At 38.8% G+C, this 9880-nt stretch overlaps 1 protein-coding gene across 7 annotated transcripts in view; it reads right to left on the reverse strand.

The window, feature by feature from the left end:
- plekha6 (pleckstrin homology domain containing, family A member 6) overlaps positions 1 to 9636 on the reverse strand; it is a 119065-nt gene extending 109429 nt beyond the window's left edge. For 5 of the 7 annotated variants that reach the window (XM_041779755.1, XM_041779765.1, XM_041779746.1 and 2 more), the window contains exons 1-3: positions 9581 to 9636; positions 9392 to 9490; positions 9239 to 9309 (exon numbers count right to left, since the gene is read on the reverse strand). The gene's annotated coding sequence lies outside the window, so the exon portion shown is untranslated. Of the gene's footprint in view, positions 1 to 4424; positions 4530 to 9238; positions 9310 to 9391; positions 9559 to 9580 lie in introns of those variants that run through there. The other 2 variants (XM_041779808.1, XM_041779737.1) reach the window with 2 other exon arrangements.
- Between the last annotated feature and the right edge of the window lie 244 nt (positions 9637 to 9880).

A 9880-nucleotide genomic window follows, 5' to 3' on the forward strand; every position in this document is an offset into this window, starting at 1 on the left:
CGAGCGGCTGAATCAAAGCCGTCTCATCCCTCTTTGCCTGCGATCGGCTCTGCAGGAGGATTGGAGTGGAATTGGCCGGGATTAGCTTAACGCTGCCATGTGGCATCACAGACGTCTGTTTGCCTTCTCTCACTCTTACTGATGGTTAGAAGGTTTTTATCTCAGCGAGGTCTGGACCAGGGAGGGTTAGAGAGAAAGACCGCTATCTGAACCACACAGTCACTCCAGTTTGAGGCCAACAGGCTTTTAATTTGAAATATGAAACCCAAAATCAAGAAACAAGCTGTTTCACAATTACTGTTTAAAGACAGGAGAACAAAACATGGAAGGACAAGCTGCCCGTGGCTGTTACTGGCAGCTCTATAAAAGTATCGAAACTCTTGGATATTTTACCCTTTTATTGATTTTATTAATCAATCAAACCCAAAAGAATTTGGATTTTTGACAGAAAAAATATTCAAAGTCAAAGTGAAAACTGATTTCTACAAAGTAATGTCAACTAGCTAAAAATCTGTTCTGTAAAATAAGTGCGTGGATAAATATTCCCCCTTAAAGAGACTGATCTAGTTTAACAGAGGTCCAGAGAGCTGCTGCTAGTAGTCTCACAGTTAGAGAGACAGGGATCACCTGAGTGCAGTGATTGTAGTATAAAGACATCTCACTGGTTCATCAGTACTCCTGGCTACCATTACACCATGAAGACAAAAGAACACTCAGAGAAAATGTTACTGAAAAGTCTAAGTGGAGACAAAAACATCTCCAAGTCTCTGAACATCCCCCAGAGTTCAGTTAAATCCATCATGAAGAATGAAGGAATATGTCACATGTGTTAATCTGCCTAGATCAGACCGTCCTCACAAACTGAGTGGGCGTGCAAGAAGGAGACTAGAGAGAGAGGACACCAAGACACCTATGACTACTCTGAAGGAGTTCCAAGCTTCAGCAGCTGAGATGGAGAGACTCTGCAGACAACAACTGTTGGCCGGGTTCTTCACCAGTCAGAGCTTTAGAGAAAGACACTGTTGAAGAAAACTTGGATTCAGTCTGGACTAGGGTTCACCAAAAGGACTGTGAGAGACTCCATGGTCAAGAGGAAGAAAGTTCTTTAGTCTGATGAGACCAGAATGGAGCTTTAAGACCATCAGACAAGACACCAAACACTGACATCACCACAAACACTCCATCCCCACTGTGGAGGACAGTGGTGGCAGCATCATGCTGTGGGGATGCTTCTCAGCAGCATCATGCTGTGGAGATGTTTCTAGCATGGAGGGTACAATGAATCCTGAAGGACAATCTTGTTCATTCTGACAGAGAACTATGGCCAGTGGTGTGCACGGGGGGGCAGGGGGGGCGGTTACCCCCCTCGTGGCCCAATTGTTGAAAAACCCGCGTTAAAGTGCCCTCCTGGTTGGCAAAACACAACTGCCCTCTTGGGTGGAAAAACACACTAAACTCCAGAAGACCATTAGGACCAAGAAATACTATGAAACATTACTGTTGCAATGACTTTTATGGTGGGCCTTTTTTTTTTATCTATATTGAGCCAGAGCTATATCTGACAGAACCAGTTTGGATTATCTTGTGCTGATATAGTGTTCAAATGCACCAGAATACAGGAAATGGCATCTACGTCATTGAAAATGTTGTGGGGGAAGACCCCCAGACCCCCTAGGGATTTATTTATTTATTTTTATGTGTGTTCTTCACAGTCCAACGTTGAATCTACACAGTTCTTGTGGATGCTGATCCTAACTACAAACTAACTTGAGAAGTCTTAGTTAGTCTGTTTTAAGGCTATATAATGTGCCATTTGAATAACATAAACATGTCTAAAGTGTCCTCTTCAGTGGTGAGAACGTGCTGTATGTGCCCTTTTTCTTTCTTTTTGCCCCTGCCCTTGAAAAAGTCTGTGCACGCCACTGACTATGGCTTGGGAGAAGATTTATTTTCCAGTGAGACAATGAGCCAACGCATCCAGAGAAAGATACACAGAAATGACAACAAGGGGAATGTCCTGGCCAAGTCAAAGCACTCAGAGAGCACAGACCTCCTATGCCCTATCTCCCAAAAGTGAAGAATCCTTTAAAAAATTTCTGGATCCAGGTGGAGATCCAGTACACTCCCATAATCTAATTTGCCAGTTACTCCCTCCCAGGTGGGGTGGAAACACGGTGAGGAAAAGCATTAGCTTCGCTAGGTGTGGACTGTCATGGTGGAAGCATTGCCTGCTGGTGCCAACAGATGCACTGACAGTCTCACCCATGGTCTCACTGGACAACTGGAAGTCATGGCAGAGGGTGAATATTCCTCTATTCCTCCCAGCATTGTGAGTATTCTCGCTACAGTTCGCTGTCTTTTTCTCTGCTACGCTCCAACTCGTCTCCTCGACCGGGCGTGCGTCTTTCAAACTTTATAAACTCTATAACTTTGAAAAGAAATGCACCAAAAATGCTGCTGGGATTGAAGTTACTCATGTCCACCATCTCCTGGTGTAAAGTGGTAACAACAGTAGAAAAGCACTCGGAGAGCGCAGACCTCCGCCATTAGCCCTATCTCCCAATAGTACAGAATCTTTTAAAAAATTCCTGGATCCAGACGGTGATCAGGATCACTCCCAAAATCTAATCAGTACTTCCTTATGCCATTTATGACATTTTCTGAAAATTTCATCAAAATCCATCCACAACTTTTTGAGTTATGTTGCTAACAACCTAACAAACTAACAAACCCACCCGATCACATAAGATCCTTGGCGGAGGTAATAAAATTGGGTTTTGGTGGTTGTATAATGGTCTTTATAATGCATTTGTTGCCGTTTGTTCTATAGAGGAGCCTGAGAACCCTCTGCCTGTTTTTAGAATCATATTTCAGGTAGAGTCAGAGTGATTCCTGGTCAGATGTTTGTAGTTTGGGATTATTTCTTAATGGGGTAGACGGCCGTGTTAGTGAATGAACCAGCGAGAATCTGAGGACTCAAGGCTGACCGATCAACCAGGCCGGATCTCTGAGGTGACTCCAGGTGAGTCTGATCACGGCCAATCCACCTGGTCCATCCTGTCAGTGAGTAGTTTCATTATCTACCTGATTATTTTCAGTTTATACAGAATCGTGTTCAATAACTCTGTTTATGGGTGTTAATGCCTACGTCCGGCTCTAGCAGCCTGCCTTTACTCTGAATTCAGGTCTAGTTTTTAGTACGTAGTAAAATACTCTATGTCCACAGCTCTCTGTCTGTTAGAGATAAGAGTCTCAGGTCTTTATGGGGATCTGGATCATCAGACTCAGACCAGAGCAGGTCTGATCTCTCCGCTCCAACAGCTGTTTATCTGGTAAAATGTTAGTTTTATATATCTATATATATATATCTACTTCTTTAAATCAACAAAATTCTTGAGTCATTACTCTTCTAAGTATCCCATCTAGAGACATCCTGTGTCTTACCTGGGTGCCATGACGCCCCCCAGTAAAAACCATCCCTGTTAGACCAGAAACCCCAGCTCACACCAGCTGCTCTGCATGCTGATCAATAATCAATACATCACATCTGTGAACCTTTCTCTATGATCAAAATATTCATCATTTAATCAATAATCAACAAACAGGAACTGGTACGATATGATAGACTTCAATGAATAGGATATGATGGGATAAAAGTAGGAAATATATCTATATGATCCAGTAGATATGACTCTATGATCCAGTACATATGACTATATATGATCCAGTAGATATGACTCTATGATCCAGTAGATATGACTCTATATGATCCAGTAGATATGACTCTATATGATCCAGTAGATATGACTCTATGATCCAGTACATATGACTATATATGATCCAGTAGATATGACTCTATGATCCAGTAGATATGACTCTATGATCCAGTAGATATGACTCTATGATCCAGTAGATATGACTCTATGATCCAGTAGATATGACTCTATGATCCAGTAGATATGACTCTATATGATCCAGTAGATATGACCCTAGCTTTGCTCTGTGACAGTGCACTCTGCTCTGCTGGTCAGATACAGCATTAAGAAACAAGGAGAACTGATATGGTGACAGGGTTTCTAAAGCTTATGGAGAAATTAATCTGTGAGTGTCAGATCTGATCACCTTCATCAGAAGAACCACTTAATCAAAAGAGGAATAAATAATATGTAAACAAAGACAGGGATCAATGAGAAAAACAGGGAACACAGAGTTCACCACTCTGATCTGCAGCTCAGATCAATCAGTGACTGGATGACACGATAACAGAGAGAGACCATGGACCACCAAAGGAACCCTTAGACTGACTGATCCCCAATAATGATCAGCTCACAGACAGGCTGAGACAGAGACCATGGATCAGAACCACCAGAGGAACCGTTAGGGTCCTGATTATTTAGACTGATTGATTAGATCAGGTGTCTTACCTTCACTCTGGTCCCCTCTCTCCCTCCTGGTCTCCCTTAGTCTGTCTCTCCCTGACGCTCCGGTGTCTCCCCGTCCCCGTTAACAATAGATCCAGAGGAAATAGAGAGGAGCGGGGCCAACGAGCGGCGGGATGCAGGGTGATCAAACGCTCCCTCTCTCACTCAGAGGATGGAGGAGCAGACAGAGCATGCCTGAGAGTCAAATCCCAGGGAATTACTGCATCACATGACCTTAGCAGGGCGAGAGAGGGAGAGAGAGAGAGAGAGAGAGAGAGAGAGAGAGAGAGAGAGAGAGAGATGGAGGGAGGGAGGGAGTCATCCCCCTTCCTCCACCATTCATCACACAGACACAGAGGAGAGGATGGGCCAATCAGAGGAGAGCCCTGAACCCTCCCTGAGCAGAGAGACACGGAGACAAAGAGAGAGAGAGAGAGAGAGAGAGAGAGAGAGAGAGAGGGAGATAGCACACCTGCTGGGATCAACTCTGGTACCAGGATGAGGAGGAAGATTAAGGAGAGTGATGAAGATCATGATGATGGTGGTTGATAACAATGACAGCGATTATAGTGATAGTGATGATGCTAGGGATGAAGAAGAAGGAAAAAATGAAGAAGATGATAATCATGGTGATTCCATAATGTTTTGATGAAGATGAAGATGATGATGATAATGATGATGGTGATGATGGTATTCTTTCATTCTAACATGTCTGATCCTTTACTGGTTCTTGCTGGTCTGGCATCAGGACCCTCCACCTCCACAACAAGCCACAACCTGAGTTCAGCCAGGACCACGTTGTCAAGAAACCATCATCAGTTAGTAACTAGATCAAAATTGCAATTTCAGCTGAAATTGCAAGGGGATGCTGAGAGCTGAATTGTGAAATAACTGCTAAAAATAGCCAAAAGCACAAAAATAGCTGAAAATAGCATAAAATGGTATAAAAGTAGCTTAAAAATTGCATTCAATAGCTCAAAAAAGGACAAAAATAGCTGAAAGTAGCCTCAAAAAGCTGAAAACAGCCTTAAAATACCTGAAAATAGCATAAAAATAGCATACAATGGCATAAAAGTAGCTGAAAATTGCATTCAATAGCTCGAAAAAGGACAAAAATAGCTAAAAATAGCCTTAAAATACCTGAAAATAGCATAAAAATAGCATACAATGGCATAAAAGTAGCTGAAAATTGCATTCAATAGCTCAAAAAAGGACAAAAATAGCCTTAAAATAGCTGAAAATAGCATTAAAAATAGCATTAAATGGCATAACAGTTGCTGAAAACTGCAATCAATAGCTCTTAAAAAGAATAAAAATAGCTTAAAATAGCCTAAAAATAGCTGAAAGTAGCCCAAAAGTAGCTGAAAATAGCATCAAAGTAGCTGAAAATTGCATTCAATGGCTGAAAAAGCATAGAAACAGCTGAAAATAGCATGAAAATAGGTATATTATAAAAGTTAGAAATGAGATAAGTTGTAGCAGTGGAATGACGAAAAAACTGAATTTTTTAAAGTGTAAACGGTGTCGATACAACAAAGTATGAAGGAGGACATAGCTGGCCATAAGAATAATAATAATAAACAAAATGGCCGACATGAATATCAATAGTGTGGATGCTCAGTGTCTCCACCAATTAGCTTTTATTGCTGTTATTTATACTTGACGGTGTGGCTGTTCTGGGATCCCCCTGACCTTAAACAAGCCTATATGGAGAGCCTCAAGCAGGACCAGTTCATGTTCCTGCCTTTCCTGTGCCTACGAGGAAATCAGAAAAAAACCCAGAGCAGAGCAGGCATCAGTGACGACGGAATGACACTGATCAAATCAGATGTAGCTGGGATGGAGGAAGGTTGTGAAAAGCAGTTTGCAGAGGGAGCAGCAAAGAAAGCCGGGATAGAGTCTGGCTCTTTGCTGAGTGTTTTCAGGAATTCATTAGAGGGTTGATGCAGCCTACCAAGACTTTATTTATTTATTTATTTTATTTAACACCTGTCTACCTCCATTTGGACGTACCCGTTCAGAGAAACAGGACTCCCTGGACCCAGATCCTGAGGATGTCACAGGAAATGATAAAAGCCGGCTGCACATTCTGTTCTGTTGGACTGTTCCTGTGAGCTCAGCTGTCTAAGGATTCTCTGACGACTCTAATCTCTAATCCCATAATAAAAATAATCTGCTGTTAACTGTAATAAAGAGCAGATAGAGACAATCTGTGAGGATTAGGGGGGGTCTACTGTGTTTAAGCCTTGATCTGAACCTGAGACTCTGAGCTCTACCAGACAAACAGACAGAGAGAGGCATGATGGGATATGTAGTTTTCTGATACTAGTCAATCAGACATCTGATTGGATGAAAATTGTGGATTAATTCAGGAAAGGACATTCACATGGACTACCTTTACATCAATCAGCTGTTTTCCGGGTCACTCTAAATAAAGCTGTTGCCATGCATTATGGGTCATTTTTCCTCCTTAGTCAAAGATGCTGTAGTGTTTCCATAGAGATACACAGGAAGCAGTGAAGCTCATTTCCTGTTTGTTTGATATATTCAGATCAGGATCACACTTAAATACTTGACATCATTTTAACAGGAGTAGGAACCTTCTAGAACAAACAAGGACTGTTTAAATAAACCTGTTATTACTGCCTTCAGGACGGTCCAAATGTGGGGGCCACTGGCCCCTGGTGGACCCCAGACGTACTGCAGGTGGGCCGCAATAAATTTAGAAATGTTAGCACTGTTTTAAAAATGGAAAATTCTTGATCACATTAATTCATTTGTATGTTTGTAAATCAATTTATGTATCTCTTTATCTATTTACTATTATTTGAAATTATTTATTGATTCATATATCTATTATATATATTCATCAATTACTAATTTATTTATTAATTTATATATTTGTCTTTTATTTATTCATCTATTTATTTCTTTATTTATTCATTTAATTTGTCATTTTTATGTATATATTTACCTATTATTGATTAGTTAATCTTTTTATAGATGTATTTGTTGATCTATTTATCTAATATTTATTTATTCATCTACTTATTCATTTATTTATCTATTATTTAATGTATTTATTTATTCATTTATTTATTTAATATGATATAAAAAATGTATTCATTCATTTATACATTATAAATGTATCAATTACTAATTTATTTATTCATTTCTTAATTTATCTATTTATCTATTATTAATTAATTAATTAATCTATTTATCTATGTATTTGTTGATCTATTTATTTATCTAATATTTATTTTTTCCAGATACTTAATCATTTATTTAGCCTATTCTTAATGTATTTATTCATTTAATATTATTTTGAATAATTTTTCATTCATTTATATAGTTTAAATTTATCAATTACTATTTTATTTATTTATCTTTTATTTATTCATCCATTTATTTATTTATTTACTTTTTAATTTTTGATGTATATATTTGTTATTGATTAATTTATCTAATTATGTATTTGTTTATCTTTTTATATTTTATTTATTCATCAATCTATTTGTATATTATTTATTAAATCATTTATTTATTTATCTATTAGTTACTTATTTATTTGTTTATCTATTAGTTATTTATTTATTTGTTTGTTTTTTAGTCTATTTATCATTCATGTTTTCATTTATTTATTTTTTTTGCTGATGTAGAGAACAGGTGTCATGGTTTAACTGGTGTTGGATTAACTGGTGAAATTAGATTACAGAGTTAAATCCTGGTGACCTCTTTGATGGTGAAATTAAAAACTGTGGCTCCTTGATTTTTCTTTGTGGCGTCATGAAAAATGTATCGTTAATGTCCCTGAAAAATAATCTTCACTGTCAGAATTCTCTAATCCTGAAATAAAAATATGGGGGTAAAGACTCCAAGTCTGATGTTTTGGTTGAGGGCTGATCTTCATCTTAACATGTACATCAGGGATGGGCAACTGGTGGCTTAGGGGCCACATGCGGCCCCCGTACTCTCTCACTGAGGCCTGAGATTCAGTCTGAGATATAAACAAGTTATGAAAGAAGCACGAGAAAATCTGAGAAGAAAAATATAAAACTGAGTTTCCATAACAACACCACAAAATAACACAAAAGCATTTAAATGTATGAACAATAGAAAAAAATATTTAATAACTGTAAACTATGTAGTCCTGAGAAAATTAACATTCTGACTGAACTATTAAAATTATTTCTCTAATTTCAGAATTGTGATTTTATTTTCTTAGAGTTCTGACTCTAGTCTCAGGATTCTGGCTTTAGACTAAAAATCAGTGCATTTTTCTTGTCTAATTCTCTTCCATTTTATTCAGAATTTTATCCATTTGAAAAATAAAAACAGAAAAAGCCCTACTGTAGTAACCCATAAATCCGCTCATTATATTAGAAAATCAACATTTTTAACTTCCCTCTGTGCTGTAATGTGTTCACTAAATATGTTGGCTAAATTCTGAACAAGCGTGTTTCTAACATCATAGGTCAGAGGTCACTGTCCTGAACCACTGTGGTCACATAGTCAGGCTGTGTAGAGTAGTGTCCACTAGAGGGCAGCAGCGCCTCACTGTTGTACCTTCTATCTACAGGCAGCTTTTAAATGACAGCTAACACAGGTGATGTGATGGTGGCATCTAATAATACAGATCTATGTAGGCAGAGATCAATCACTCACTGTTCTCCTTCATTTAAGGCCCCTGTTCAACATTTACAGAATTATTTCAATAGCATGTATTTTTAGGGCTTTAGTGACTTTAATTGTCTTTATTTAGCTCATTAAATTCAGCATTATATTCTCTAGATCCTCTAACCAGCTCCACTAACCAGTTCCATCAGTCTGGTCTACAGCGCTCTGACAGAGAATCCTCAGATGTAAAGAAGCTCCTGGATGCCAGCTAAAACCACAGAAGAAGAAGAAGACTACAGTTAAATCCACAGAAGAAGGTTAAAGGTCAGACCCGTACAGTGTCTCCTCACCATGATGGTGTTCTGTGGTGTCATCGTCAATGTTCTCTCTGCGGCGGCGGTCAATGAAATCATCCGTGATTGGACCGTGGTGTGGTCGTCCTTCATCAGCTAAAAATGTTTGAATGATGAGGGAAAAAAAGTTTATGAATTAAAGAGAAAATAAAATAATATCCAAGAATAAAACTGATCAATCCTTACAGCATCAAACGGCTCTGCTGTGGCCACGCCCACATAACAGCTACAGCCAATGAGAGGCTGCCTCGCTAATCAGAGAGCGTGACACCAGGTGAGTCAGATCAACAGGTATAGTGTAGCCACACCCACATGTCAGCTACGGCCAATGAGATGCTGTCACATGACTTGTAGAGAGAAAGGCAGGTGGAAGTCAATCAGCAACAAACGATGGTGGGAAATAAAAAAGGAAGGAAAGACCTGAAATATATCAATAATGAAGGCAATACATTAAAAAAAAATGCAACTATGTATGTCAGGTTATTC

The sequence above is a fragment of the Cheilinus undulatus genome, linkage group 3, assembly GCF_018320785.1.
Source record: "Cheilinus undulatus linkage group 3, ASM1832078v1, whole genome shotgun sequence".
Lineage (NCBI taxonomy): Eukaryota > Metazoa > Chordata > Actinopteri > Labriformes > Labridae > Cheilinus > Cheilinus undulatus.